The following is a 25,691-nucleotide window of genomic DNA, read 5'->3' as shown; positions in this document are numbered from 1 at the left end:
TGCCTGTGTTGTTGCAGGGACAGTGCCTTCTCTGCCAAAAAGGTGGCAGGAGAGCCTCACAACAAATGATGGGATCAACTGCTTATTTCGAAACCCAGCAAGGCAGTTACTGTGATGGATTGCAAATGTAATGGAAGGTGTGCCTGCGGTGTCACTTTCAGAAATACATGGAATTGTGATTGAGGGCCCAGCCTGGTGGATTTCTCTTTATTTACTACAGGTTCCCGCAAATATTGTGGTGTGTGTGGGGAATGCACTGCAAAAATTAGGAAGACTTAAGGGTGTAAAAGGGACCTGTCAGAAGTGGGATTTGAACCCACGCCTCCATGAGGAGACCAGAAGGCTCAGCATCACTGAAGATCAAGCTCTCTTGAGTCTGGCGCCTTAGACCACTCGGCCATCCTGACGGCTCAGGGTGTGCTTAGTTCTGACTTTTCTGTCTGCACCTGCCAACGTTTCCACTTACAACGTTCACAGAAATGTCACAGGTGTAAAGGCCCCAACAATACAACATAGCTCACACAAAATAAAAATAGGCCCAAGAACAACCCCCAGATGATCGATGGAGATAACTTTGTTTCGTCTGCAAAGGTAAAAAAAAATTCTCGCGGCTCACCGTGTTCAAAGACCACCTCTTCTTAAACTTGCATTGAGATAATAAGGTTTTAGAGTGTGCACAAAAAAAGCATCCAATGCACAGTGTTTCTGCCCCGTCTCGAACCGGGGACCTTTCGCGTGTTAGGCGAACGTGATGACCACTACACTACAGAAACTACCTTGGTGCTTTCTACTGTTAGAGGAAAGTTTCTCTCAAGTCTTCACCCTACTTCTATTCTGCTGTATCAGCAGCGGCTCAGAATGTGCAGAACAAGTGTGAAAACCTCAGAGATATCATCCAACATGCTTGCAATTAGACGTATTCAAAACTCACTTGTGCAGGCATCGACAGGCAAATATCTGATGCCTAAATGCCAGCGAGTACAGCTTGGGAAAGCATCACCTGGGACACACTGAGACTAAGCAGGTAGGCAGATAAAGCATGGTGATCCATTTTTCTTCTGAGGTTAGAAATATGTTGTGCAACAATGCACCCAGTATAACGAGAAATAGTCAGGCATAGTGCTTTTTTAGTAGGGTTTGTATGTTTACCTCTAAAAAGGGCTCGTCCGGGATTTGAACCCGGGACCTCTCGCACCCTAAGCGAGAATCATACCCCTAGACCAACGAGCCACGCAAGAGTCACCTCTGACACGGCTCCAGGGGTTAGTGGCAGCTAGCCAGTACATGCTGCTCTGTTCTGCAATATGATTGCTGTCTTTTCCATGACCGTCATCAAACAAGAAATTAAAAAGCCTCTGTCCTTCAGACAGTTTGTTTGCTTTAAGTGTCTGCTCGTGGTGAGGACAAGAGAAGCATTTCTTCTCTCATGCCTTGCTTTCATGAAGTAGGCCCACCCTACAGAGCAAAGTGCGAGCAAGCGAATGGCGCAAGCTATCGTCACTTCTCTTTTCGAGCTGTCACTGAGATCTCTGGAGCACACTACGTCAGGCTGGTGAGGAATAGACAGCCTCTATTATCTCAGCTTTTCTATAAAGTGAGCCAGTAAATGCAAACACTGTGAAAAACAGCAAGCTGCATTTCTGCCCGGTCTCGAACCAGGGACCTTTCGCGTGTAAGGCGAACGTGATAACCACTACACTACAGAAACAGACACTACCTCAGGAATCTTGTTGGCGTGTATTGGGTTGGAACGCACAGACTAAGGGCCAACGTCCTTGAAGCTCAAAGTTGGGCTCTCCTTACCCGGTCTCTCTTTCTTTGGAAGACAGGAATGAGGACCACTTTTTTCCCCAAGAGGCGATTTTGAAACCATATCCTGAAATGACACTAGAAAAACTCTTTGCATGTAATGTTCCTACACTGCTGGTCCAGCCCAGAAAAGCAGTTGCAAGGAAGTCCTGCACTCCTTTATCATGTCAAAAGTGGAAAATAGCGTGCAGGGTAAGGAACCTTCTCGACATACACAGCGTCTTATAGCATTGAAAAGAAGAAAGGCTCCTATATGACAAGCAGCCTGAAAACTTCCACAGGATGGGCACGTCCGGGATTTGAACCCGGGACCTCTCGCACCCGAAGCGAGAATCATACCCCTAGACCAACGAGCCTGAGTGGCCAGGAGACATTTTGAACAATTACTGAAGCGTCTTTCAGAAAACAGCAGGGCTATTTGGCTCGTCTCCCTATAAGTGAGCCACACAAAGTCATGTTTTCTCTCAAGTTGTTGTTTTTTCACTCCAGCAAGGAAGGGGGCAGCCAATCTCCTATCGGCCAGTGAGCAGTAAAAAGGCACAGATGAGAACAGCAAGCACTTTCTGGCACTTGTACTCCTCTGCAAGTCCTGGACCCTTGCTCCATAGACTTCCACACCAGAAGCAATGAAGGGCCCACCATTTCTTGCGCCTGAGAAAGAGGTGTTTGATATTTGGATTCAAACGCGCTCGCTCAGCGCTCGATCAGGCTCGATCAGGCGAGATTTATATGAGTGGCTCACAGGCCTGAAACATTCACCTGGGAGACCCAGAGTGGCTGACTTCCCAGTATGGCCATTGTTGGGCGAGTCTCCTCCTTTCCTCCTGCCTCAATCTAGAATTGGCTGCAAATCACAAGAGGGAGTGCAATGTCCGTGTGTAGTGCCTACTACCAGCTACCTCTCTGTCTTCCTTATGTAAATTAGAATTTTCAAGGGGGGACCATTGGCAATCTGCTCCTCCCACATAACCAGGAAGCCCTGTTGAACATGTCTGCCTGTGTTGTTGCAGGGACAGTGCCTTCTCTGCCCAAAAGGTGGCAGGAGAGCCTCACAACAAATGATGGGATCAACTGCTTATTTCGAAACCCAGCAAGGCAGTTACTGTGATGGATTGCAAATGTAATGGAAGGTGTGCCTGCGGTGTCACTTTCAGAAATACATGGAATTGTGATTGAGGGCCCAGCCTGGTGGATTTCTCTTTATTTACTACAGGTTCCCGCAAATATTGTGGTGTGTGTGGGGAATGCACTGCAAAAATTAGGAAGACTTAAGGGTGTAAAAGGGACCTGTCAGAAGTGGGATTTGAACCCACGCCTCCATGAGGAGACCAGAAGGCTCAGCATCACTGAAGATCAAGCTCTCTTGAGTCTGGCGCCTTAGACCACTCGGCCATCCTGACGGCTCAGGGTGTGCTTAGTTCTGACTTTTCTGTCTGCACCTGCCAACGTTTCCACTTACAACGTTCACAGAAATGTCACAGGTGTAAAGGCCCCAACAATACAACATAGCTCACACAAAATAAAAATAGGCCCAAGAACAACCCCCAGATGATCGATGGAGATAACTTTGTTTCGTCTGCAAAGGTAAAAAAAAATTCTCGCGGCTCACCGTGTTCAAAGACCACCTCTTCTTAAACTTGCATTGAGATAATAAGGTTTTAGAGTGTGCACAAAAAAAGCATCCAATGCACAGTGTTTCTGCCCCGTCTCGAACCGGGGACCTTTCGCGTGTTAGGTGAACGTGATGACCACTACACTACAGAAACTACCTTGGTGCTTTCTACTGTTAGAGGAAAGTTTCTCTCAAGTCTTCACCCTACTTCTATTCTGCTGTATCAGCAGCGGCTCAGAATATGCAGAACAAGTGTGAAAACCTCAGAGATATCATCCAACATGCTTGCAATTAGACGTATTCAAAACTCACTTGTGCAGGCATCGACAGGCAAATATTTGATGCCTAAATGCCAGCGAGTACAGCTTGGGAAAGCATCACCTGGGACACACTGAGACTAAGCAGGTAGGCAGATAAAGCATGGTGATCCATTTTTCTTCTGAGGTTAGAAATATGTTGTGCAACAATGCACCCAGTATAACGAGAAATAGTCAGGCATAGTGCTTTTTTAGTAGGGTTTGTATGTTTACCTCTAAAAAGGGCTCGTCCGGGATTTGAACCCGGGACCTCTCGCACCCTAAGCGAGAATCATACCCCTAGACCAACGAGCCACGCAAGAGTCACCTCTGACACGGCTCCAGGGGTTAGTGGCAGCTAGCCAGTACATGCTGCTCTGTTCTGCAATATGATTGCTGTCTTTTCCATGACCGTCATCAAACAAGAAATTAAAAAGCCTCTGTCCTTCAGACAGTTTGTTTGCTTTAAGTGTCTGCTCGTGGTGAGGACAAGAGAAGCATTTCTTCTCTCATGCCTTGCTTTCATGAAGTAGGCCCACCCTACAGAGCAAAGTGCGAGCAAGCGAATGGCGCAAGCTATCGTCACTTCTCTTTTCGAGCTGTCACTGAGATCTCTGGAGCACACTACGTCAGGCTGGTGAGGAATAGACAGCCTCTATTATCTCAGCTTTTCTATAAAGTGAGCCAGTAAATGCAAACACTGTGAAAAACAGCAAGCTGCATTTCTGCCCGGTCTCGAACCAGGGACCTTTCGCGTGTAAGGCGAACGTGATAACCACTACACTACAGAAACAGACACTACCTCAGGAATCTTGTTGGCGTGTATTGGGTTGGAACGCACAGACTAAGGGCCAACGTCCTTGAAGCTCAAAGTTGGGCTCTCCTTACCCGGTCTCTCTTTCTTTGGAAGACAGGAATGAGGACCACTTTTTTCCCCAAGAGGCGATTTTGAAACCATATCCTGAAATGACACTAGAAAAACTCTTTGCATGTAATGTTCCTACACTGCTGGTCCAGCCCAGAAAAGCAGTTGCAAGGAAGTCCTGCACTCCTTTATCATGTCAAAAGTGGAAAATAGCGTGCAGGGTAAGGAACCTTCTCGACATACACAGCGTCTTATAGCATTGAAAAGAAGAAAGGCTCCTATATGACAAGCAGCCTGAAAACTTCCACAGGATGGGCTCGTCCGGGATTTGAACCCGGGACCTCTCGCACCCGAAGCGAGAATCATACCCCTAGACCAACGAGCCTGAGTGGCCAGGAGACATTTTGAACAATTACTGAAGCGTCTTTCAGAAAACAGCAGGGCTATTTGGCTCGTCTCCCTATAAGTGAGCCACACAAAGTCATGTTTTCTCTCAAGTTGTTGTTTTTTCACTCCAGCAAGGAAGGGGGCAGCCAATCTCCTATCGGCCAGTGAGCAGTAAAAAGGCACAGATGAGAACAGCAAGCACTTTCTGGCACTTGTACTCCTCTGCAAGTCCTGGACCCTTGCTCCATAGACTTCCACACCAGAAGCAATGAAGGGCCCACCATTTCTTGCGCCTGAGAAAGAGGTGTTTGATATTTGGATTCAAACGCGCTCGCTCAGCGCTCGATCAGGCTCGATCAGGCGAGATTTATATGAGTGGCTCACAGGCCTGAAACATTCACCTGGGAGACCCAGAGTGGCTGACTTCCCAGTATGGCCATTGTTGGGCGAGTCTCCTCCTTTCCTCCTGCCTCAATCTAGAATTGGCTGCAAATCACAAGAGGGAGTGCAATGTCCGTGTGTAGTGCCTACTACCAGCTACCTCTCTGTCTTCCTTATGTAAATTAGAATTTTCAAGGGGGGACCATTGGCAATCTGCTCCTCCCACATAACCAGGAAGCCCTGTTGAACATGTCTGCCTGTGTTGTTGCAGGGACAGTGCCTTCTCTGCCCAAAAGGTGGCAGGAGAGCCTCACAACAAATGATGGGATCAACTGCTTATTTCGAAACCCAGCAAGGCAGTTACTGTGATGGATTGCAAATGTAATGGAAGGTGTGCCTGCGGTGTCACTTTCAGAAATACATGGAATTGTGATTGAGGGCCCAGCCTGGTGGATTTCTCTTTATTTACTACAGGTTCCCGCAAATATTGTGGTGTGTGTGGGGAATGCACTGCAAAAATTAGGAAGACTTAAGGGTGTAAAAGGGACCTGTCAGAAGTGGGATTTGAACCCACGCCTCCATGAGGAGACCAGAAGGCTCAGCATCACTGAAGATCAAGCTCTCTTGAGTCTGGCGCCTTAGACCACTCGGCCATCCTGACGGCTCAGGGTGTGCTTAGTTCTGACTTTTCTGTCTGCACCTGCCAACGTTTCCACTTACAACGTTCACAGAAATGTCACAGGTGTAAAGGCCCCAACAATACAACATAGCTCACACAAAATAAAAATAGGCCCAAGAACAACCCCCAGATGATCGATGGAGATAACTTTGTTTCGTCTGCAAAGGTAAAAAAAAATTCTCGCGGCTCACCGTGTTCAAAGACCACCTCTTCTTAAACTTGCATTGAGATAATAAGGTTTTAGAGTGTGCACAAAAAAAGCATCCAATGCACAGTGTTTCTGCCCCGTCTCGAACCGGGGACCTTTCGCGTGTTAGGTGAACGTGATGACCACTACACTACAGAAACTACCTTGGTGCTTTCTACTGTTAGAGGAAAGTTTCTCTCAAGTCTTCACCCTACTTCTATTCTGCTGTATCAGCAGCGGCTCAGAATATGCAGAACAAGTGTGAAAACCTCAGAGATATCATCCAACATGCTTGCAATTAGACGTATTCAAAACTCACTTGTGCAGGCATCGACAGGCAAATATTTGATGCCTAAATGCCAGCGAGTACAGCTTGGGAAAGCATCACCTGGGACACACTGAGACTAAGCAGGTAGGCAGATAAAGCATGGTGATCCATTTTTCTTCTGAGGTTAGAAATATGTTGTGCAACAATGCACCCAGTATAACGAGAAATAGTCAGGCATAGTGCTTTTTTAGTAGGGTTTGTATGTTTACCTCTAAAAAGGGCTCGTCCGGGATTTGAACCCGGGACCTCTCGCACCCTAAGCGAGAATCATACCCCTAGACCAACGAGCCACGCAAGAGTCACCTCTGACACGGCTCCAGGGGTTAGTGGCAGCTAGCCAGTACATGCTGCTCTGTTCTGCAATATGATTGCTGTCTTTTCCATGACCGTCATCAAACAAGAAATTAAAAAGCCTCTGTCCTTCAGACAGTTTGTTTGCTTTAAGTGTCTGCTCGTGGTGAGGACAAGAGAAGCATTTCTTCTCTCATGCCTTGCTTTCATGAAGTAGGCCCACCCTACAGAGCAAAGTGCGAGCAAGCGAATGGCGCAAGCTATCGTCACTTCTCTTTTCGAGCTGTCACTGAGATCTCTGGAGCACACTACGTCAGGCTGGTGAGGAATAGACAGCCTCTATTATCTCAGCTTTTCTATAAAGTGAGCCAGTAAATGCAAACACTGTGAAAAACAGCAAGCTGCATTTCTGCCCGGTCTCGAACCAGGGACCTTTCGCGTGTAAGGCGAACGTGATAACCACTACACTACAGAAACAGACACTACCTCAGGAATCTTGTTGGCGTGTATTGGGTTGGAACGCACAGACTAAGGGCCAACGTCCTTGAAGCTCAAAGTTGGGCTCTCCTTACCCGGTCTCTCTTTCTTTGGAAGACAGGAATGAGGACCACTTTTTTCCCCAAGAGGCGATTTTGAAACCATATCCTGAAATGACACTAGAAAAACTCTTTGCATGTAATGTTCCTACACTGCTGGTCCAGCCCAGAAAAGCAGTTGCAAGGAAGTCCTGCACTCCTTTATCATGTCAAAAGTGGAAAATAGCGTGCAGGGTAAGGAACCTTCTCGACATACACAGCGTCTTATAGCATTGAAAAGAAGAAAGGCTCCTATATGACAAGCAGCCTGAAAACTTCCACAGGATGGGCTCGTCCGGGATTTGAACCCGGGACCTCTCGCACCCGAAGCGAGAATCATACCCCTAGACCAACGAGCCTGAGTGGCCAGGAGACATTTTGAACAATTACTGAAGCGTCTTTCAGAAAACAGCAGGGCTATTTGGCTCGTCTCCCTATAAGTGAGCCACACAAAGTCATGTTTTCTCTCAAGTTGTTGTTTTTTCACTCCAGCAAGGAAGGGGGCAGCCAATCTCCTATCGGCCAGTGAGCAGTAAAAAGGCACAGATGAGAACAGCAAGCACTTTCTGGCACTTGTACTCCTCTGCAAGTCCTGGACCCTTGCTCCATAGACTTCCACACCAGAAGCAATGAAGGGCCCACCATTTCTTGCGCCTGAGAAAGAGGTGTTTGATATTTGGATTCAAACGCGCCCGCTCAGCGCTCGATCAGGCTCGATCAGGCGAGATTTATATGAGTGGCTCACAGGCCTGAAACATTCACCTGGGAGACCCAGAGTGGCTGACTTCCCAGTATGGCCATTGTTGGGCGAGTCTCCTCCTTTCCTCCTGCCTCAATCTAGAATTGGCTGCAAATCACAAGAGGGAGTGCAATGTCCGTGTGTAGTGCCTACTACCAGCTACCTCTCTGTCTTCCTTATGTAAATTAGAATTTTCAAGGGGGGACCATTGGCAATCTGCTCCTCCCACATAACCAGGAAGCCCTGTTGAACATGTCTGCCTGTGTTGTTGCAGGGACAGTGCCTTCTCTGCCAAAAAGGTGGCAGGAGAGCCTCACAACAAATGATGGGATCAACTGCTTATTTCGAAACCCAGCAAGGCAGTTACTGTGATGGATTGCAAATGTAATGGAAGGTGTGCCTGCGGTGTCACTTTCAGAAATACATGGAATTGTGATTGAGGGCCCAGCCTGGTGGATTTCTCTTTATTTACTACAGGTTCCCGCAAATATTGTGGTGTGTGTGGGGAATGCACTGCAAAAATTAGGAAGACTTAAGGGTGTAAAAGGGACCTGTCAGAAGTGGGATTTGAATCCACGCCTCCATGAGGAGACCAGAAGGCTCAGCATCACTGAAGATCAAGCTCTCTTGAGTCTGGCGCCTTAGACCACTCGGCCATCCTGACGGCTCAGGGTGTGCTTAGTTCTGACTTTTCTGTCTGCACCTGCCAACGTTTCCACTTACAACGTTCACAGAAATGTCACAGGTGTAAAGGCCCCAACAATACAACATAGCTCACACAAAATAAAAATAGGCCCAAGAACAACCCCCAGATGATCGATGGAGATAACTTTGTTTCGTCTGCAAAGGTAAAAAAAAATTCTCGCGGCTCACCGTGTTCAAAGACCACCTCTTCTTAAACTTGCATTGAGATAATAAGGTTTTAGAGTGTGCACAAAAAAAGCATCCAATGCACAGTGTTTCTGCCCCGTCTCGAACCGGGGACCTTTCGCGTGTTAGGCGAACGTGATGACCACTACACTACAGAAACTACCTTGGTGCTTTCTACTGTTAGAGGAAAGTTTCTCTCAAGTCTTCACCCTACTTCTATTCTGCTGTATCAGCAGCGGCTCAGAATGTGCAGAACAAGTGTGAAAACCTCAGAGATATCATCCAACATGCTTGCAATTAGACGTATTCAAAACTCACTTGTGCAGGCATCGACAGGCAAATATCTGATGCCTAAATGCCAGCGAGTACAGCTTGGGAAAGCATCACCTGGGACACACTGAGACTAAGCAGGTAGGCAGATAAAGCATGGTGATCCATTTTTCTTCTGAGGTTAGAAATATGTTGTGCAACAATGCACCCAGTATAACGAGAAATAGTCAGGCATAGTGCTTTTTTAGTAGGGTTTGTATGTTTACCTCTAAAAAGGGCTCGTCCGGGATTTGAACCCGGGACCTCTCGCACCCTAAGCGAGAATCATACCCCTAGACCAACGAGCCACGCAAGAGTCACCTCTGACACGGCTCCAGGGGTTAGTGGCAGCTAGCCAGTACATGCTGCTCTGTTCTGCAATATGATTGCTGTCTTTTCCATGACCGTCATCAAACAAGAAATTAAAAAGCCTCTGTCCTTCAGACAGTTTGTTTGCTTTAAGTGTCTGCTCGTGGTGAGGACAAGAGAAGCATTTCTTCTCTCATGCCTTGCTTTCATGAAGTAGGCCCACCCTACAGAGCAAAGTGCGAGCAAGCGAATGGCGCAAGCTATCGTCACTTCTCTTTTCGAGCTGTCACTGAGATCTCTGGAGCACACTACGTCAGGCTGGTGAGGAATAGACAGCCTCTATTATCTCAGCTTTTCTATAAAGTGAGCCAGTAAATGCAAACACTGTGAAAAACAGCAAGCTGCATTTCTGCCCGGTCTCGAACCAGGGACCTTTCGCGTGTAAGGCGAACGTGATAACCACTACACTACAGAAACAGACACTACCTCAGGAATCTTGTTGGCGTGTATTGGGTTGGAACGCACAGACTAAGGGCCAACGTCCTTGAAGCTCAAAGTTGGGCTCTCCTTACCCGGTCTCTCTTTCTTTGGAAGACAGGAATGAGGACCACTTTTTTCCCCAAGAGGCGATTTTGAAACCATATCCTGAAATGACACTAGAAAAACTCTTTGCATGTAATGTTCCTACACTGCTGGTCCAGCCCAGAAAAGCAGTTGCAAGGAAGTCCTGCACTCCTTTATCATGTCAAAAGTGGAAAATAGCGTGCAGGGTAAGGAACCTTCTCGACATACACAGCGTCTTATAGCATTGAAAAGAAGAAAGGCTCCTATATGACAAGCAGCCTGAAAACTTCCACAGGATGGGCACGTCCGGGATTTGAACCCGGGACCTCTCGCACCCGAAGCGAGAATCATACCCCTAGACCAACGAGCCTGAGTGGCCAGGAGACATTTTGAACAATTACTGAAGCGTCTTTCAGAAAACAGCAGGGCTATTTGGCTCGTCTCCCTATAAGTGAGCCACACAAAGTCATGTTTTCTCTCAAGTTGTTGTTTTTTCACTCCAGCAAGGAAGGGGGCAGCCAATCTCCTATCGGCCAGTGAGCAGTAAAAAGGCACAGATGAGAACAGCAAGCACTTTCTGGCACTTGTACTCCTCTGCAAGTCCTGGACCCTTGCTCCATAGACTTCCACACCAGAAGCAATGAAGGGCCCACCATTTCTTGCGCCTGAGAAAGAGGTGTTTGATATTTGGATTCAAACGCGCCCGCTCAGCGCTCGATCAGGCTCGATCAGGCGAGATTTATATGAGTGGCTCACAGGCCTGAAACATTCACCTGGGAGACCCAGAGTGGCTGACTTCCCAGTATGGCCATTGTTGGGCGAGTCTCCTCCTTTCCTCCTGCCTCAATCTAGAATTGGCTGCAAATCACAAGAGGGAGTGCAATGTCCGTGTGTAGTGCCTACTACCAGCTACCTCTCTGTCTTCCTTATGTAAATTAGAATTTTCAAGGGGGGACCATTGGCAATCTGCTCCTCCCACATAACCAGGAAGCCCTGTTGAACATGTCTGCCTGTGTTGTTGCAGGGACAGTGCCTTCTCTGCCAAAAAGGTGGCAGGAGAGCCTCACAACAAATGATGGGATCAACTGCTTATTTCGAAACCCAGCAAGGCAGTTACTGTGATGGATTGCAAATGTAATGGAAGGTGTGCCTGCGGTGTCACTTTCAGAAATACATGGAATTGTGATTGAGGGCCCAGCCTGGTGGATTTCTCTTTATTTACTACAGGTTCCCGCAAATATTGTGGTGTGTGTGGGGAATGCACTGCAAAAATTAGGAAGACTTAAGGGTGTAAAAGGGACCTGTCAGAAGTGGGATTTGAACCCACGCCTCCATGAGGAGACCAGAAGGCTCAGCATCACTGAAGATCAAGCTCTCTTGAGTCTGGCGCCTTAGACCACTCGGCCATCCTGACGGCTCAGGGTGTGCTTAGTTCTGACTTTTCTGTCTGCACCTGCCAACGTTTCCACTTACAACGTTCACAGAAATGTCACAGGTGTAAAGGCCCCAACAATACAACATAGCTCACACAAAATAAAAATAGGCCCAAGAACAACCCCCAGATGATCGATGGAGATAACTTTGTTTCGTCTGCAAAGGTAAAAAAAAATTCTCGCGGCTCACCGTGTTCAAAGACCACCTCTTCTTAAACTTGCATTGAGATAATAAGGTTTTAGAGTGTGCACAAAAAAAGCATCCAATGCACAGTGTTTCTGCCCCGTCTCGAACCGGGGACCTTTCGCGTGTTAGGCGAACGTGATGACCACTACACTACAGAAACTACCTTGGTGCTTTCTACTGTTAGAGGAAAGTTTCTCTCAAGTCTTCACCCTACTTCTATTCTGCTGTATCAGCAGCGGCTCAGAATATGCAGAACAAGTGTGAAAACCTCAGAGATATCATCCAACATGCTTGCAATTAGACGTATTCAAAACTCACTTGTGCAGGCATCGACAGGCAAATATTTGATGCCTAAATGCCAGCGAGTACAGCTTGGGAAAGCATCACCTGGGACACACTGAGACTAAGCAGGTAGGCAGATAAAGCATGGTGATCCATTTTTCTTCTGAGGTTAGAAATATGTTGTGCAACAATGCACCCAGTATAACGAGAAATAGTCAGGCATAGTGCTTTTTTAGTAGGGTTTGTATGTTTACCTCTAAAAAAGGGCTCGTCCGGGATTTGAACCCGGGACCTCTCGCACCCTAAGCGAGAATCATACCCCTAGACCAACGAGCCACGCAAGAGTCACCTCTGACACGGCTCCAGGGGTTAGTGGCAGCTAGCCAGTACATGCTGCTCTGTTCTGCAATATGATTGCTGTCTTTTCCATGACCGTCATCAAACAAGAAATTAAAAAGCCTCTGTCCTTCAGACAGTTTGTTTGCTTTAAGTGTCTGCTCGTGGTGAGGACAAGAGAAGCATTTCTTCTCTCATGCCTTGCTTTCATGAAGTAGGCCCACCCTACAGAGCAAAGTGCGAGCAAGCGAATGGCGCAAGCTATCGTCACTTCTCTTTTCGAGCTGTCACTGAGATCTCTGGAGCACACTACGTCAGGCTGGTGAGGAATAGACAGCCTCTATTATCTCAGCTTTTCTATAAAGTGAGCCAGTAAATGCAAACACTGTGAAAAACAGCAAGCTGCATTTCTGCCCGGTCTCGAACCAGGGACCTTTCGCGTGTAAGGCGAACGTGATAACCACTACACTACAGAAACAGACACTACCTCAGGAATCTTGTTGGCGTGTATTGGGTTGGAACGCACAGACTAAGGGCCAACGTCCTTGAAGCTCAAAGTTGGGCTCTCCTTACCCGGTCTCTCTTTCTTTGGAAGACAGGAATGAGGACCACTTTTTTCCCCAAGAGGCGATTTTGAAACCATATCCTGAAATGACACTAGAAAAACTCTTTGCATGTAATGTTCCTACACTGCTGGTCCAGCCCAGAAAAGCAGTTGCAAGGAAGTCCTGCACTCCTTTATCATGTCAAAAGTGGAAAATAGCGTGCAGGGTAAGGAACCTTCTCGACATACACAGCGTCTTATAGCATTGAAAAGAAGAAAGGCTCCTATATGACAAGCAGCCTGAAAACTTCCACAGGATGGGCTCGTCCAGAATTTGAACCCGGGACCTCTCGCACCCGAAGCGAGAATCATACCCCTAGACCAACGAGCCTGAGTGGCCAGGAGACATTTTGAACAATTACTGAAGCGTCTTTCAGAAAACAGCAGGGCTATTTGGCTCGTCTCCCTATAAGTGAGCCACACAAAGTCATGTTTTCTCTCAAGTTGTTGTTTTTTCACTCCAGCAAGGAAGGGGGCAGCCAATCTCCTATCGGCCAGTGAGCAGTAAAAAGGCACAGATGAGAACAGCAAGCACTTTCTGGCACTTGTACTCCTCTGCAAGTCCTGGACCCTTGCTCCATAGACTTCCACACCAGAAGCAATGAAGGGCCCACCATTTCTTGCGCCTGAGAAAGAGGTGTTTGATATTTGGATTCAAACGCGCTCGCTCAGCGCTCGATCAGGCTCGATCAGGCGAGATTTATATGAGTGGCTCACAGGCCTGAAACATTCACCTGGGAGACCCAGAGTGGCTGACTTCCCAGTATGGCCATTGTTGGGCGAGTCTCCTCCTTTCCTCCTGCCTCAATCTAGAATTGGCTGCAAATCACAAGAGGGAGTGCAATGTCCGTGTGTAGTGCCTACTACCAGCTACCTCTCTGTCTTCCTTATGTAAATTAGAATTTTCAAGGGGGGACCATTGGCAATCTGCTCCTCCCACATAACCAGGAAGCCCTGTTGAACATGTCTGCCTGTGTTGTTGCAGGGACAGTGCCTTCTCTGCCCAAAAGGTGGCAGGAGAGCCTCACAACAAATGATGGGATCAACTGCTTATTTCGAAACCCAGCAAGGCAGTTACTGTGATGGATTGCAAATGTAATGGAAGGTGTGCCTGCGGTGTCACTTTCAGAAATACATGGAATTGTGATTGAGGGCCCAGCCTGGTGGATTTCTCTTTATTTACTACAGGTTCCCGCAAATATTGTGGTGTGTGTGGGGAATGCACTGCAAAAATTAGGAAGACTTAAGGGTGTAAAAGGGACCTGTCAGAAGTGGGATTTGAACCCACGCCTCCATGAGGAGACCAGAAGGCTCAGCATCACTGAAGATCAAGCTCTCTTGAGTCTGGCGCCTTAGACCACTCGGCCATCCTGACGGCTCAGGGTGTGCTTAGTTCTGACTTTTCTGTCTGCACCTGCCAACGTTTCCACTTACAACGTTCACAGAAATGTCACAGGTGTAAAGGCCCCAACAATACAACATAGCTCACACAAAATAAAAATAGGCCCAAGAACAACCCCCAGATGATCGATGGAGATAACTTTGTTTCGTCTGCAAAGGTAAAAAAAAATTCTCGCGGCTCACCGTGTTCAAAGACCACCTCTTCTTAAACTTGCATTGAGATAATAAGGTTTTAGAGTGTGCACAAAAAAAGCATCCAATGCACAGTGTTTCTGCCCCGTCTCGAACCGGGGACCTTTCGCGTGTTAGGTGAACGTGATGACCACTACACTACAGAAACTACCTTGGTGCTTTCTACTGTTAGAGGAAAGTTTCTCTCAAGTCTTCACCCTACTTCTATTCTGCTGTATCAGCAGCGGCTCAGAATATGCAGAACAAGTGTGAAAACCTCAGAGATATCATCCAACATGCTTGCAATTAGACGTATTCAAAACTCACTTGTGCAGGCATCGACAGGCAAATATTTGATGCCTAAATGCCAGCGAGTACAGCTTGGGAAAGCATCACCTGGGACACACTGAGACTAAGCAGGTAGGCAGATAAAGCATGGTGATCCATTTTTCTTCTGAGGTTAGAAATATGTTGTGCAACAATGCACCCAGTATAACGAGAAATAGTCAGGCATAGTGCTTTTTTAGTAGGGTTTGTATGTTTACCTCTAAAAAGGGCTCGTCCGGGATTTGAACCCGGGACCTCTCGCACCCTAAGCGAGAATCATACCCCTAGACCAACGAGCCACGCAAGAGTCACCTCTGACACGGCTCCAGGGGTTAGTGGCAGCTAGCCAGTACATGCTGCTCTGTTCTGCAATATGATTGCTGTCTTTTCCATGACCGTCATCAAACAAGAAATTAAAAAGCCTCTGTCCTTCAGACAGTTTGTTTGCTTTAAGTGTCTGCTCGTGGTGAGGACAAGAGAAGCATTTCTTCTCTCATGCCTTGCTTTCATGAAGTAGGCCCACCCTACAGAGCAAAGTGCGAGCAAGCGAATGGCGCAAGCTATCGTCACTTCTCTTTTCGAGCTGTCACTGAGATCTCTGGAGCACACTACGTCAGGCTGGTGAGGAATAGACAGCCTCTATTATCTCAGCTTTTCTATAAAGTGAGCCAGTAAATGCAAACACTGTGAAAAACAGCAAGCTGCATTTCTGCCCGGTCTCGAACCAGGGACCTTTCGCGTGTAAGGCGAACGTGATAACCACTACACTACAGAAACAGACACTACCTCAGGAATCTTGTTGGCGTGTATTGGGTTGGAACGCACAGACTAAGGGCCAACGTCCTTGAAGCTCAAAGTTGGGCTCTCCTTACCCGGTCTCTCTTTCTTTGGAAGACAGGAATGAGGACCACTTTTTTCCCCAAGAGGCGATTTTGAAACCATATCCTGAAATGACACTAGAAAAACTCTTTGCATGTAATGTTCCTACACTGCTGGTCCAGCCCAGAAAAGCAGTTGCAAGGAAGTCCTGCACTCCTTTATCATGTCAAAAGTGGAAAATAGCGTGCAGGGTAAGGAACCTTCTCGACATACACAGCGTCTTATAGCATTGAAAAGAAGAAAGGCTCCTATATGACAAGCAGCCTGAAAACTTCCACAGGATGGGCTCGTCCGGGATTTGAACCCGGGACCTCTCGCACCCGAAGCGAGAATCATACCCCTAGACCAACGAGCCTGAGTGGCCAGGAGACATTTTGAACAATTACTGAAGCGTCTTTCAGAAAACAGCAGGGCTATTTGGCTCGTCTCCCTATAAGTGAGCCACACAAAGTCATGTTTTCTCTCAAGTTGTTGTTTTTTCACTCCAGCAAGGAAGGGGGCAGCCAATCTCCTATCGGCCAGTGAGCAGTAAAAAGGCACAGATGAGAACAGCAAGCACTTTCTGGCACTTGTACTCCTCTGCAAGTCCTGGACCCTTGCTCCATAGACTTCCACACCAGAAGCAATGAAGGGCCCACCATTTCTTGCGCCTGAGAAAGAGGTGTTTGATATTTGGATTCAAACGCGCTCGCTCAGCGCTCGATCAGGCTCGATCAGGCGAGATTTATATGAGTGGCTCACAGGCCTGAAACATTCACCTGGGAGACCCAGAGTGGCTGACTTCCCAGTATGGCCATTGTTGGGCGAGTCTCCTCCTTTCCTCCTGCCTCAATCTAGAATTGGCTGCAAATCACAAGAGGGAGTGCAATGTCCGTGTGTAGTGCCTACTACCAGCTACCTCTCTGTCTTCCTTATGTAAATTAGAATTTTCAAGGGGGGACCATTGGCAATCTGCTCCTCCCACATAACCAGGAAGCCCTGTTGAACATGTCTGCCTGTGTTGTTGCAGGGACAGTGCCTTCTCTGCCCAAAAGGTGGCAGGAGAGCCTCACAACAAATGATGGGATCAACTGCTTATTTCGAAACCCAGCAAGGCAGTTACTGTGATGGATTGCAAATGTAATGGAAGGTGTGCCTGCGGTGTCACTTTCAGAAATACATGGAATTGTGATTGAGGGCCCAGCCTGGTGGATTTCTCTTTATTTACTACAGGTTCCCGCAAATATTGTGGTGTGTGTGGGGAATGCACTGCAAAAATTAGGAAGACTTAAGGGTGTAAAAGGGACCTGTCAGAAGTGGGATTTGAACCCACGCCTCCATGAGGAGACCAGAAGGCTCAGCATCACTGAAGATCAAGCTCTCTTGAGTCTGGCGCCTTAGACCACTCGGCCATCCTGACGGCTCAGGGTGTGCTTAGTTCTGACTTTTCTGTCTGCACCTGCCAACGTTTCCACTTACAACGTTCACAGAAATGTCACAGGTGTAAAGGCCCCAACAATACAACATAGCTCACACAAAATAAAAATAGGCCCAAGAACAACCCCCAGATGATCGATGGAGATAACTTTGTTTCGTCTGCAAAGGTAAAAAAAAATTCTCGCGGCTCACCGTGTTCAAAGACCACCTCTTCTTAAACTTGCATTGAGATAATAAGGTTTTAGAGTGTGCACAAAAAAAGCAGACAATGCACAGTGTTTCTGCCCCGTCTCGAACCGGGGACCTTTCGCGTGTTAGGCGAACGTGATGACCACTACACTACAGAAACTACCTTGGTGCTTTCTACTGTTAGAGGAAAGTTTCTCTCAAGTCTTCACCCTACTTCTATTCTGCTGTATCAGCAGCGGCTCAGAATGTGCAGAACAAGTGTGAAAACCTCAGAGATATCATCCAACATGCTTGCAATTAGACGTATTCAAAACTCACTTGTGCAGGCATCGACAGGCAAATATCTGATGCCTAAATGCCAGCGAGTACAGCTTGGGAAAGCATCACCTGGGACACACTGAGACTAAGCAGGTAGGCAGATAAAGCATGGTGATCCATTTTTCTTCTGAGGTTAGAAATATGTTGTGCAACAATGCACCCAGTATAACGAGAAATAGTCAGGCATAGTGCTTTTTTAGTAGGGTTTGTATGTTTACCTCTAAAAAGGGCTCGTCCGGGATTTGAACCCGGGACCTCTCGCACCCTAAGCGAGAATCCTACCCCTAGACCAACGAGCCACGCAAGAGTCACCTCTGACACGGCTCCAGGGGTTAGTGGCAGCTAGCCAGTACATGCTGCTCTGTTCTGCAATATGATTGCTGTCTTTTCCATGACCGTCATCAAACAAGAAATTAAAAAGCCTCTGTCCTTCAGACAGTTTGTTTGCTTTAAGTGTCTGCTCGTGGTGAGGACAAGAGAAGCATTTCTTCTCTCATGCCTTGCTTTCATGAAGTAGGCCCACCCTACAGAGCAAAGTGCGAGCAAGCGAATGGCGCAAGCTATCGTCACTTCTCTTTTCGAGCTGTCACTGAGATCTCTGGAGCACACTACGTCAGGCTGGTGAGGAATAGACAGCCTCTATTATCTCAGCTTTTCTATAAAGTGAGCCAGTAAATGCAAACACTGTGAAAAACAGCAAGCTGCATTTCTGCCCGGTCTCGAACCAGGGACCTTTCGCGTGTAAGGCGAACGTGATAACCACTACACTACAGAAACAGACACTACCTCAGGAATCTTGTTGGCGTGTATTGGGTTGGAACGCACAGACTAAGGGCCAACGTCCTTGAAGCTCAAAGTTGGGCTCTCCTTACCCGGTCTCTCTTTCTTTGGAAGACAGGAATGAGGACCACTTTTTTCCCCAAGAGGCGATTTTGAAACCATATCCTGAAATGACACTAGAAAAACTCTTTGCATGTAATGTTCCTACACTGCTGGTCCAGCCCAGAAAAGCAGTTGCAAGGAAGTCCTGCACTCCTTTATCATGTCAAAAGTGGAAAATAGCGTGCAGGGTAAGGAACCTTCTCGACATACACAGCGTCTTATAGCATTGAAAAGAAGAAAGGCTCCTATATGACAAGCAGCCTGAAAACTTCCACAGGATGGGCTCGTCCGGGATTTGAACCCGGGACCTCTCGCACCCGAAGCGAGAATCATACCCCTAGACCAACGAGCCTGAGTGGCCAGGAGACATTTTGAACAATTACTGAAGCGTCTTTCAGAAAACAGCAGGGCTATTTGGCTCGTCTCCCTATAAGTGAGCCACACAAAGTCATGTTTTCTCTCAAGTTGTTGTTTTTTCACTCCAGCAAGGAAGGGGGCAGCCAATCTCCTATCGGCCAGTGAGCAGTAAAAAGGCACAGATGAGAACAGCAAGCACTTTCTGGCACTTGTACTCCTCTGCAAGTCCTGGACCCTTGCTCCATAGACTTCCACACCAGAAGCAATGAAGGGCCCACCATTTCTTGCGCCTGAGAAAGAGGTGTTTGATATTTGGATTCAAACGCGCTCGCTCAGCGCTCGATCAGGCTCGATCAGGCGAGATTTATATGAGTGGCTCACAGGCCTGAAACATTCACCTGGGAGACCCAGAGTGGCTGACTTCCCAGTATGGCCATTGTTGGGCGAGTCTCCTCCTTTCCTCCTGCCTCAATCTAGAATTGGCTGCAAATCACAAGAGGGAGTGCAATGTCCGTGTGTAGTGCCTACTACCAGCTACCTCTCTGTCTTCCTTATGTAAATTAGAATTTTCAAGGGGGGACCATTGGCAATCTGCTCCTCCCACATAACCAGGAAGCCCTGTTGAACATGTCTGCCTGTGTTGTTGCAGGGACAGTGCCTTCTCTGCCCAAAAGGTGGCAGGAGAGCCTCACAACAAATGATGGGATCAACTGCTTATTTCGAAACCCAGCAAGGCAGTTACTGTGATGGATTGCAAATGTAATGGAAGGTGTGCCTGCGGTGTCACTTTCAGAAATACATGGAATTGTGATTGAGGGCCCAGCCTGGTGGATTTCTCTTTATTTACTACAGGTTCCCGCAAATATTGTGGTGTGTGTGGGGAATGCACTGCAAAAATTAGGAAGACTTAAGGGTGTAAAAGGGACCTGTCAGAAGTGGGATTTGAACCCACGCCTCCATGAGGAGACCAGAAGGCTCAGCATCACTGAAGATCAAGCTCTCTTGAGTCTGGCGCCTTAGACCACTCGGCCATCCTGACGGCTCAGGGTGTGCTTAGTTCTGACTTTTCTGTCTGCACCTGCCAACGTTTCCACTTACAACGTTCACAGAAATGTCACAGGTGTAAAGGCCCCAACAATACAACATAGCTCACACAAAATAAAAATAGGCCCAAGAACAACCCCCAGATGATCGATGGAGATAACTTTGTTTCGTCTGCAAAGGTAAAAAAAAATTCTCGCGGCTCACCGTGTTCAAAGACCACCTCTTCTTAAACTTGCATTGAGATAATAAGGTTTTAGAGTGTGCACAAAAAAAGCATCCAATGCACAGTGTTTCTGCCCCGTCTCGAACCGGGGACCTTTCGCGTGTTAGGCGAACGTGATGACCACTACACTACAGAAACTACCTTGGTGCTTTCTACTGTTAGAGGAAAGTTTCTCTCAAGTCTTCACCCTACTTCTATTCTGCTGTATCAGCAGCGGCTCAGAATGTGCAGAACAAGTGTGAAAACCTCAGAGATATCATCCAACATGCTTGCAATTAGACGTATTCAAAACTCACTTGTGCAGGCATCGACAGGCAAATATCTGATGCCTAAATGCCAGCGAGTACAGCTTGGGAAAGCATCACCTGGGACACACTGAGACTAAGCAGGTAGGCAGATAAAGCATGGTGATCCATTTTTCTTCTGAGGTTAGAAATATGTTGTGCAACAATGCACCCAGTATAACGAGAAATAGTCAGGCATAGTGCTTTTTTAGTAGGGTTTGTATGTTTACCTCTAAAAAGGGCTCGTCCGGGATTTGAACCCGGGACCTCTCGCACCCTAAGCGAGAATCCTACCCCTAGACCAACGAGCCACGCAAGAGTCACCTCTGACACGGCTCCAGGGGTTAGTGGCAGCTAGCCAGTACATGCTGCTCTGTTCTGCAATATGATTGCTGTCTTTTCCATGACCGTCATCAAACAAGAAATTAAAAAGCCTCTGTCCTTCAGACAGTTTGTTTGCTTTAAGTGTCTGCTCGTGGTGAGGACAAGAGAAGCATTTCTTCTCTCATGCCTTGCTTTCATGAAGTAGGCCCACCCTACAGAGCAAAGTGCGAGCAAGCGAATGGCGCAAGCTATCGTCACTTCTCTTTTCGAGCTGTCACTGAGATCTCTGGAGCACACTACGTCAGGCTGGTGAGGAATAGACAGCCTCTATTATCTCAGCTTTTCTATAAAGTGAGCCAGTAAATGCAAACACTGTGAAAAACAGCAAGCTGCATTTCTGCCCGGTCTCGAACCAGGGACCTTTCGCGTGTAAGGCGAACGTGATAACCACTACACTACAGAAACAGACACTACCTCAGGAATCTTGTTGGCGTGTATTGGGTTGGAACGCACAGACTAAGGGCCAACGTCCTTGAAGCTCAAAGTTGGGCTCTCCTTACCCGGTCTCTCTTTCTTTGGAAGACAGGAATGAGGACCACTTTTTTCCCCAAGAGGCGATTTTGAAACCATATCCTGAAATGACACTAGAAAAACTCTTTGCATGTAATGTTCCTACACTGCTGGTCCAGCCCAGAAAAGCAGTTGCAAGGAAGTCCTGCACTCCTTTATCATGTCAAAAGTGGAAAATAGCGTGCAGGGTAAGGAACCTTCTCGACATACACAGCGTCTTATAGCATTGAAAAGAAGAAAGGCTCCTATATGACAAGCAGCCTGAAAACTTCCACAGGATGGGCTCGTCCGGGATTTGAACCCGGGACCTCTCGCACCCGAAGCGAGAATCATACCCCTAGACCAACGAGCCTGAGTGGCCAGGAGACATTTTGAACAATTACTGAAGCGTCTTTCAGAAAACAGCAGGGCTATTTGGCTCGTCTCCCTATAAGTGAGCCACACAAAGTCATGTTTTCTCTCAAGTTGTTGTTTTTTCACTCCAGCAAGGAAGGGGGCAGCCAATCTCCTATCGGCCAGTGAGCAGTAAAAAGGCACAGATGAGAACAGCAAGCACTTTCTGGCACTTGTACTCCTCTGCAAGTCCTGGACCCTTGCTCCATAGACTTCCACACCAGAAGCAATGAAGGGCCCACCATTTCTTGCGCCTGAGAAAGAGGTGTTTGATATTTGGATTCAAACGCGCTCGCTCAGCGCTCGATCAGGCTCGATCAGGCGAGATTTATATGAGTGGCTCACAGGCCTGAAACATTCACCTGGGAGACCCAGAGTGGCTGACTTCCCAGTATGGCCATTGTTGGGCGAGTCTCCTCCTTTCCTCCTGCCTCAATCTAGAATTGGCTGCAAATTACAAGAGGGAGTGCAATGTCCGTGTGTAGTGCCTACTACCAGCTACCTCTCTGTCTTCCTTATGTAAATTAGAATTTTCAAGGGGGGACCATTGGCAATCTGCTCCTCCCACATAACCAGGAAGCCCTGTTGAACATGTCTGCCTGTGTTGTTGCAGGGACAGTGCCTTCTCTGCCCAAAAGGTGGCAGGAGAGCCTCACAACAAATGATGGGATCAACTGCTTATTTCGAAACCCAGCAAGGCAGTTACTGTGATGGATTGCAAATGTAATGGAAGGTGTGCCTGCGGTGTCACTTTCAGAAATACATGGAATTGTGATTGAGGGCCCAGCCTGGTGGATTTCTCTTTATTTACTACAGGTTCCCGCAAATATTGTGGTGTGTGTGGGGAATGCACTGCAAAAATTAGGAAGACTTAAGGGTGTAAAAGGGACCTGTCAGAAGTGGGATTTGAACCCACGCCTCCATGAGGAGACCAGAAGGCTCAGCATCACTGAAGATCAAGCTCTCTTGAGTCTGGCGCCTTAGACCACTCGGCCATCCTGACGGCTCAGGGTGTGCTTAGTTCTGACTTTTCTGTCTGCACCTGCCAACGTTTCCACTTACAACGTTCACAGAAATGTCACAGGTGTAAAGGCCCCAACAATACAACATAGCTCACACAAAATAAAAATAGGCCCAAGAACAACCCCCAGATGATCGATGGAGATAACTTTGTTTCGTCTGCAAAGGTAAAAAAAAATTCTCGCGGCTCACCGTGTTCAAAGACCACCTCTTCTTAAACTTGCATTGAGATAATAAGGTTTTAGAGTGTGCACAAAAAAAGCATCCAATGCACAGTGTTTCTGCCCCGTCTCGAACCGGGGACCTTTCGCGTGTTAGGCGAACGTGATGACCACTACACTACAGAAACTACCTTGGTGCTTTCTACTGTTAGAGGAAAGTTTCTCTCAAGTCTTCACCCTACTTCTATTCTGCTGTATCAGCAGCGGCTCAGAATGTGCAGAACAAGTGTGAAAACCTCAGAGATATCATCCAACATGCTTGCAATTAGACGTATTCAAAACTCACTTGTGCAGGCATCGACAGGCAAATATCTGATGCCTAAATGCCAGCGAGTACAGCTTGGGAAAGCATCACCTGGGACACACTGAGACTAAGCAGGTAGGCAGATAAAGCATGGTGATCCATTTTTCTTCTGAGGTTAGAAATATGTTGTGCAACAATGCACCCAGTATAACGAGAAATAGTCAGGCATAGTGCTTTTTTAGTAGGGTTTGTATGTTTACCTCTAAAAAGGGCTCGTCCGGGATTTGAACCCGGGACCTCTCGCACCCTAAGCGAGAATCCTACCCCTAGACCAACGAGCCACGCAAGAGTCACCTCTGACACGGCTCCAGGGGTTAGTGGCAGCTAGCCAGTACATGCTGCTCTGTTCTGCAATATGATTGCTGTCTTTTCCATGACCGTCATCAAACAAGAAATTAAAAAGCCTCTGTCCTTCAGACAGTTTGTTTGCTTTAAGTGTCTGCTCGTGGTGAGGACAAGAGAAGCATTTCTTCTCTCATGCCTTGCTTTCATGAAGTAGGCCCACCCTACAGAGCAAAGTGCGAGCAAGCGAATGGCGCAAGCTATCGTCACTTCTCTTTTCGAGCTGTCACTGAGATCTCTGGAGCACACTACGTCAGGCTGGTGAGGAATAGACAGCCTCTATTATCTCAGCTTTTCTATAAAGTGAGCCAGTAAATGCAAACACTGTGAAAAACAGCAAGCTGCATTTCTGCCCGGTCTCGAACCAGGGACCTTTCGCGTGTAAGGCGAACGTGATAACCACTACACTACAGAAACAGACACTACCTCAGGAATCTTGTTGGCGTGTATTGGGTTGGAACGCACAGACTAAGGGCCAACGTCCTTGAAGCTCAAAGTTGGGCTCTCCTTACCCGGTCTCTCTTTCTTTGGAAGACAGGAATGAGGACCACTTTTTTCCCCAAGAGGCGATTTTGAAACCATATCCTGAAATGACACTAGAAAAACTCTTTGCATGTAATGTTCCTACACTGCTGGTCCAGCCCAGAAAAGCAGTTGCAAGGAAGTCCTGCACTCCTTTATCATGTCAAAAGTGGAAAATAGCGTGCAGGGTAAGGAACCTTCTCGACATACACAGCGTCTTATAGCATTGAAAAGAAGAAAGGCTCCTATATGACAAGCAGCCTGAAAACTTCCACAGGATGGGCTCGTCCGGGATTTGAACCCGGGACCTCTCGCACCCGAAGCGAGAATCATACCCCTAGACCAACGAGCCTGAGTGGCCAGGAGACATTTTGAACAATTACTGAAGCGTCTTTCAGAAAACAGCAGGGCTATTTGGCTCGTCTCCCTATAAGTGAGCCACACAAAGTCATGTTTTCTCTCAAGTTGTTGTTTTTTCACTCCAGCAAGGAAGGGGGCAGCCAATCTCCTATCGGCCAGTGAGCAGTAAAAAGGCACAGATGAGAACAGCAAGCACTTTCTGGCACTTGTACTCCTCTGCAAGTCCTGGACCCTTGCTCCATAGACTTCCACACCAGAAGCAATGAAGGGCCCACCATTTCTTGCGCCTGAGAAAGAGGTGTTTGATATTTGGATTCAAACGCGCCCGCTCAGCGCTCGATCAGGCTCGATCAGGCGAGATTTATATGAGTGGCTCACAGGCCTGAAACATTCACCTGGGAGACCCAGAGTGGCTGACTTCCCAGTATGGCCATTGTTGGGCGAGTCTCCTCCTTTCCTCCTGCCTCAATCTAGAATTGGCTGCAAATCACAAGAGGGAGTGCAATGTCCGTGTGTAGTGCCTACTACCAGCTACCTCTCTGTCTTCCTTATGTAAATTAGAATTTTCAAGGGGGGACCATTGGCAATCTGCTCCTCCCACATAACCAGGAAGCCCTGTTGAACATGTCTGCCTGTGTTGTTGCAGGGACAGTGCCTTCTCTGCCCAAAAGGTGGCAGGAGAGCCTCACAACAAATGATGGGATCAACTGCTTATTTCGAAACCCAGCAAGGCAGTTACTGTGATGGATTGCAAATGTAATGGAAGGTGTGCCTGCGGTGTCACTTTCAGAAATACATGGAATTGTGATTGAGGGCCCAGCCTGGTGGATTTCTCTTTATTTACTACAGGTTCCCGCAAATATTGTGGTGTGTGTGGGGAATGCACTGCAAAAATTAGGAAGACTTAAGGGTGTAAAAGGGACCTGTCAGAAGTGGGATTTGAACCCACGCCTCCATGAGGAGACCAGAAGGCTCAGCATCACTGAAGATCAAGCTCTCTTGAGTCTGGCGCCTTAGACCACTCGGCCATCCTGACGGCTCAGGGTGTGCTTAGTTCTGACTTTTCTGTCTGCACCTGCCAACGTTTCCACTTACAACGTT

General features: G+C 47.5%; 46 non-coding genes across 46 annotated transcripts; all 46 read right to left on the bottom strand.

Moving 5' to 3' along the window:
• Positions 1-295: 295 nt before the first annotated feature.
• On the bottom strand, positions 296-407 carry TRNAL-CAA (transfer RNA leucine (anticodon CAA)). Its single transcript has 2 exons — positions 370-407; positions 296-341 (listed from the first exon to the last, which is right to left on the bottom strand). It is a non-coding gene; the product is annotated as a tRNA-Leu (tRNA).
• Positions 408-700: 293 nt separating this feature from the next.
• On the bottom strand, positions 701-773 carry TRNAV-AAC (transfer RNA valine (anticodon AAC)). Its single transcript has one exon. It is a non-coding gene; the product is annotated as a tRNA-Val (tRNA).
• A 385-nt stretch (positions 774-1,158) lies between these two features.
• TRNAP-AGG (transfer RNA proline (anticodon AGG)) lies at positions 1,159-1,230 on the bottom strand. The gene has a single exon. It is a non-coding gene; the product is annotated as a tRNA-Pro (tRNA).
• Positions 1,231-1,635: 405 nt separating this feature from the next.
• Positions 1,636-1,708, bottom strand: TRNAV-UAC (transfer RNA valine (anticodon UAC)). Its single transcript has one exon. It is a non-coding gene; the product is annotated as a tRNA-Val (tRNA).
• Positions 1,709-2,093: 385 nt separating this feature from the next.
• Positions 2,094-2,165, bottom strand: TRNAP-CGG (transfer RNA proline (anticodon CGG)). Its single transcript has one exon. It is a non-coding gene; the product is annotated as a tRNA-Pro (tRNA).
• A 932-nt stretch (positions 2,166-3,097) lies between these two features.
• On the bottom strand, positions 3,098-3,209 carry TRNAL-CAA (transfer RNA leucine (anticodon CAA)). The gene is made up of 2 exons: positions 3,172-3,209; positions 3,098-3,143 (listed from the first exon to the last, which is right to left on the bottom strand). It is a non-coding gene; the product is annotated as a tRNA-Leu (tRNA).
• Positions 3,210-3,502: 293 nt separating this feature from the next.
• TRNAV-AAC (transfer RNA valine (anticodon AAC)) lies at positions 3,503-3,575 on the bottom strand. Its single transcript has one exon. It is a non-coding gene; the product is annotated as a tRNA-Val (tRNA).
• Positions 3,576-3,960: 385 nt separating this feature from the next.
• TRNAP-AGG (transfer RNA proline (anticodon AGG)) lies at positions 3,961-4,032 on the bottom strand. The gene has a single exon. It is a non-coding gene; the product is annotated as a tRNA-Pro (tRNA).
• A 405-nt stretch (positions 4,033-4,437) lies between these two features.
• TRNAV-UAC (transfer RNA valine (anticodon UAC)) lies at positions 4,438-4,510 on the bottom strand. Its single transcript has one exon. It is a non-coding gene; the product is annotated as a tRNA-Val (tRNA).
• A 385-nt stretch (positions 4,511-4,895) lies between these two features.
• Positions 4,896-4,967, bottom strand: TRNAP-CGG (transfer RNA proline (anticodon CGG)). Its single transcript has one exon. It is a non-coding gene; the product is annotated as a tRNA-Pro (tRNA).
• A 932-nt stretch (positions 4,968-5,899) lies between these two features.
• TRNAL-CAA (transfer RNA leucine (anticodon CAA)) lies at positions 5,900-6,011 on the bottom strand. The gene is made up of 2 exons: positions 5,974-6,011; positions 5,900-5,945 (listed from the first exon to the last, which is right to left on the bottom strand). It is a non-coding gene; the product is annotated as a tRNA-Leu (tRNA).
• A 293-nt stretch (positions 6,012-6,304) lies between these two features.
• On the bottom strand, positions 6,305-6,377 carry TRNAV-AAC (transfer RNA valine (anticodon AAC)). Its single transcript has one exon. It is a non-coding gene; the product is annotated as a tRNA-Val (tRNA).
• Positions 6,378-6,762: 385 nt separating this feature from the next.
• Positions 6,763-6,834, bottom strand: TRNAP-AGG (transfer RNA proline (anticodon AGG)). Its single transcript has one exon. It is a non-coding gene; the product is annotated as a tRNA-Pro (tRNA).
• A 405-nt stretch (positions 6,835-7,239) lies between these two features.
• TRNAV-UAC (transfer RNA valine (anticodon UAC)) lies at positions 7,240-7,312 on the bottom strand. The gene has a single exon. It is a non-coding gene; the product is annotated as a tRNA-Val (tRNA).
• A 385-nt stretch (positions 7,313-7,697) lies between these two features.
• TRNAP-CGG (transfer RNA proline (anticodon CGG)) lies at positions 7,698-7,769 on the bottom strand. Its single transcript has one exon. It is a non-coding gene; the product is annotated as a tRNA-Pro (tRNA).
• Positions 7,770-8,701: 932 nt separating this feature from the next.
• TRNAL-CAA (transfer RNA leucine (anticodon CAA)) lies at positions 8,702-8,813 on the bottom strand. Its single transcript has 2 exons — positions 8,776-8,813; positions 8,702-8,747 (listed from the first exon to the last, which is right to left on the bottom strand). It is a non-coding gene; the product is annotated as a tRNA-Leu (tRNA).
• Positions 8,814-9,106: 293 nt separating this feature from the next.
• TRNAV-AAC (transfer RNA valine (anticodon AAC)) lies at positions 9,107-9,179 on the bottom strand. Its single transcript has one exon. It is a non-coding gene; the product is annotated as a tRNA-Val (tRNA).
• A 385-nt stretch (positions 9,180-9,564) lies between these two features.
• TRNAP-AGG (transfer RNA proline (anticodon AGG)) lies at positions 9,565-9,636 on the bottom strand. Its single transcript has one exon. It is a non-coding gene; the product is annotated as a tRNA-Pro (tRNA).
• Positions 9,637-10,041: 405 nt separating this feature from the next.
• On the bottom strand, positions 10,042-10,114 carry TRNAV-UAC (transfer RNA valine (anticodon UAC)). The gene has a single exon. It is a non-coding gene; the product is annotated as a tRNA-Val (tRNA).
• A 385-nt stretch (positions 10,115-10,499) lies between these two features.
• On the bottom strand, positions 10,500-10,571 carry TRNAP-CGG (transfer RNA proline (anticodon CGG)). Its single transcript has one exon. It is a non-coding gene; the product is annotated as a tRNA-Pro (tRNA).
• Positions 10,572-11,503: 932 nt separating this feature from the next.
• Positions 11,504-11,615, bottom strand: TRNAL-CAA (transfer RNA leucine (anticodon CAA)). The gene is made up of 2 exons: positions 11,578-11,615; positions 11,504-11,549 (listed from the first exon to the last, which is right to left on the bottom strand). It is a non-coding gene; the product is annotated as a tRNA-Leu (tRNA).
• Positions 11,616-11,908: 293 nt separating this feature from the next.
• TRNAV-AAC (transfer RNA valine (anticodon AAC)) lies at positions 11,909-11,981 on the bottom strand. Its single transcript has one exon. It is a non-coding gene; the product is annotated as a tRNA-Val (tRNA).
• Positions 11,982-12,367: 386 nt separating this feature from the next.
• TRNAP-AGG (transfer RNA proline (anticodon AGG)) lies at positions 12,368-12,439 on the bottom strand. Its single transcript has one exon. It is a non-coding gene; the product is annotated as a tRNA-Pro (tRNA).
• Positions 12,440-12,844: 405 nt separating this feature from the next.
• Positions 12,845-12,917, bottom strand: TRNAV-UAC (transfer RNA valine (anticodon UAC)). The gene has a single exon. It is a non-coding gene; the product is annotated as a tRNA-Val (tRNA).
• Positions 12,918-13,302: 385 nt separating this feature from the next.
• On the bottom strand, positions 13,303-13,374 carry TRNAP-CGG (transfer RNA proline (anticodon CGG)). Its single transcript has one exon. It is a non-coding gene; the product is annotated as a tRNA-Pro (tRNA).
• Positions 13,375-14,306: 932 nt separating this feature from the next.
• TRNAL-CAA (transfer RNA leucine (anticodon CAA)) lies at positions 14,307-14,418 on the bottom strand. The gene is made up of 2 exons: positions 14,381-14,418; positions 14,307-14,352 (listed from the first exon to the last, which is right to left on the bottom strand). It is a non-coding gene; the product is annotated as a tRNA-Leu (tRNA).
• Positions 14,419-14,711: 293 nt separating this feature from the next.
• TRNAV-AAC (transfer RNA valine (anticodon AAC)) lies at positions 14,712-14,784 on the bottom strand. The gene has a single exon. It is a non-coding gene; the product is annotated as a tRNA-Val (tRNA).
• Positions 14,785-15,169: 385 nt separating this feature from the next.
• Positions 15,170-15,241, bottom strand: TRNAP-AGG (transfer RNA proline (anticodon AGG)). Its single transcript has one exon. It is a non-coding gene; the product is annotated as a tRNA-Pro (tRNA).
• A 405-nt stretch (positions 15,242-15,646) lies between these two features.
• Positions 15,647-15,719, bottom strand: TRNAV-UAC (transfer RNA valine (anticodon UAC)). The gene has a single exon. It is a non-coding gene; the product is annotated as a tRNA-Val (tRNA).
• A 385-nt stretch (positions 15,720-16,104) lies between these two features.
• Positions 16,105-16,176, bottom strand: TRNAP-CGG (transfer RNA proline (anticodon CGG)). The gene has a single exon. It is a non-coding gene; the product is annotated as a tRNA-Pro (tRNA).
• A 932-nt stretch (positions 16,177-17,108) lies between these two features.
• Positions 17,109-17,220, bottom strand: TRNAL-CAA (transfer RNA leucine (anticodon CAA)). The gene is made up of 2 exons: positions 17,183-17,220; positions 17,109-17,154 (listed from the first exon to the last, which is right to left on the bottom strand). It is a non-coding gene; the product is annotated as a tRNA-Leu (tRNA).
• A 293-nt stretch (positions 17,221-17,513) lies between these two features.
• Positions 17,514-17,586, bottom strand: TRNAV-AAC (transfer RNA valine (anticodon AAC)). The gene has a single exon. It is a non-coding gene; the product is annotated as a tRNA-Val (tRNA).
• A 385-nt stretch (positions 17,587-17,971) lies between these two features.
• TRNAP-AGG (transfer RNA proline (anticodon AGG)) lies at positions 17,972-18,043 on the bottom strand. The gene has a single exon. It is a non-coding gene; the product is annotated as a tRNA-Pro (tRNA).
• A 405-nt stretch (positions 18,044-18,448) lies between these two features.
• TRNAV-UAC (transfer RNA valine (anticodon UAC)) lies at positions 18,449-18,521 on the bottom strand. Its single transcript has one exon. It is a non-coding gene; the product is annotated as a tRNA-Val (tRNA).
• Positions 18,522-18,906: 385 nt separating this feature from the next.
• TRNAP-CGG (transfer RNA proline (anticodon CGG)) lies at positions 18,907-18,978 on the bottom strand. The gene has a single exon. It is a non-coding gene; the product is annotated as a tRNA-Pro (tRNA).
• Positions 18,979-19,910: 932 nt separating this feature from the next.
• TRNAL-CAA (transfer RNA leucine (anticodon CAA)) lies at positions 19,911-20,022 on the bottom strand. Its single transcript has 2 exons — positions 19,985-20,022; positions 19,911-19,956 (listed from the first exon to the last, which is right to left on the bottom strand). It is a non-coding gene; the product is annotated as a tRNA-Leu (tRNA).
• A 293-nt stretch (positions 20,023-20,315) lies between these two features.
• Positions 20,316-20,388, bottom strand: TRNAV-AAC (transfer RNA valine (anticodon AAC)). The gene has a single exon. It is a non-coding gene; the product is annotated as a tRNA-Val (tRNA).
• A 385-nt stretch (positions 20,389-20,773) lies between these two features.
• TRNAP-AGG (transfer RNA proline (anticodon AGG)) lies at positions 20,774-20,845 on the bottom strand. The gene has a single exon. It is a non-coding gene; the product is annotated as a tRNA-Pro (tRNA).
• A 405-nt stretch (positions 20,846-21,250) lies between these two features.
• Positions 21,251-21,323, bottom strand: TRNAV-UAC (transfer RNA valine (anticodon UAC)). Its single transcript has one exon. It is a non-coding gene; the product is annotated as a tRNA-Val (tRNA).
• Positions 21,324-21,708: 385 nt separating this feature from the next.
• Positions 21,709-21,780, bottom strand: TRNAP-CGG (transfer RNA proline (anticodon CGG)). Its single transcript has one exon. It is a non-coding gene; the product is annotated as a tRNA-Pro (tRNA).
• Positions 21,781-22,712: 932 nt separating this feature from the next.
• On the bottom strand, positions 22,713-22,824 carry TRNAL-CAA (transfer RNA leucine (anticodon CAA)). Its single transcript has 2 exons — positions 22,787-22,824; positions 22,713-22,758 (listed from the first exon to the last, which is right to left on the bottom strand). It is a non-coding gene; the product is annotated as a tRNA-Leu (tRNA).
• A 293-nt stretch (positions 22,825-23,117) lies between these two features.
• On the bottom strand, positions 23,118-23,190 carry TRNAV-AAC (transfer RNA valine (anticodon AAC)). The gene has a single exon. It is a non-coding gene; the product is annotated as a tRNA-Val (tRNA).
• A 385-nt stretch (positions 23,191-23,575) lies between these two features.
• Positions 23,576-23,647, bottom strand: TRNAP-AGG (transfer RNA proline (anticodon AGG)). Its single transcript has one exon. It is a non-coding gene; the product is annotated as a tRNA-Pro (tRNA).
• A 405-nt stretch (positions 23,648-24,052) lies between these two features.
• Positions 24,053-24,125, bottom strand: TRNAV-UAC (transfer RNA valine (anticodon UAC)). The gene has a single exon. It is a non-coding gene; the product is annotated as a tRNA-Val (tRNA).
• Positions 24,126-24,510: 385 nt separating this feature from the next.
• Positions 24,511-24,582, bottom strand: TRNAP-CGG (transfer RNA proline (anticodon CGG)). Its single transcript has one exon. It is a non-coding gene; the product is annotated as a tRNA-Pro (tRNA).
• Positions 24,583-25,514: 932 nt separating this feature from the next.
• TRNAL-CAA (transfer RNA leucine (anticodon CAA)) lies at positions 25,515-25,626 on the bottom strand. The gene is made up of 2 exons: positions 25,589-25,626; positions 25,515-25,560 (listed from the first exon to the last, which is right to left on the bottom strand). It is a non-coding gene; the product is annotated as a tRNA-Leu (tRNA).
• Between the last annotated feature and the right edge of the window lie 65 nt (positions 25,627-25,691).

This window comes from Lissotriton vulgaris, chromosome 10 (assembly GCF_964263255.1).
Source record: "Lissotriton vulgaris chromosome 10, aLisVul1.2, whole genome shotgun sequence".
Taxonomy (NCBI): domain Eukaryota; kingdom Metazoa; phylum Chordata; class Amphibia; order Caudata; family Salamandridae; genus Lissotriton; species Lissotriton vulgaris.
The sequence above is the reverse complement of the archived record's forward strand: the minus strand, read 5'-3'. Positions and strand labels throughout refer to the sequence as shown.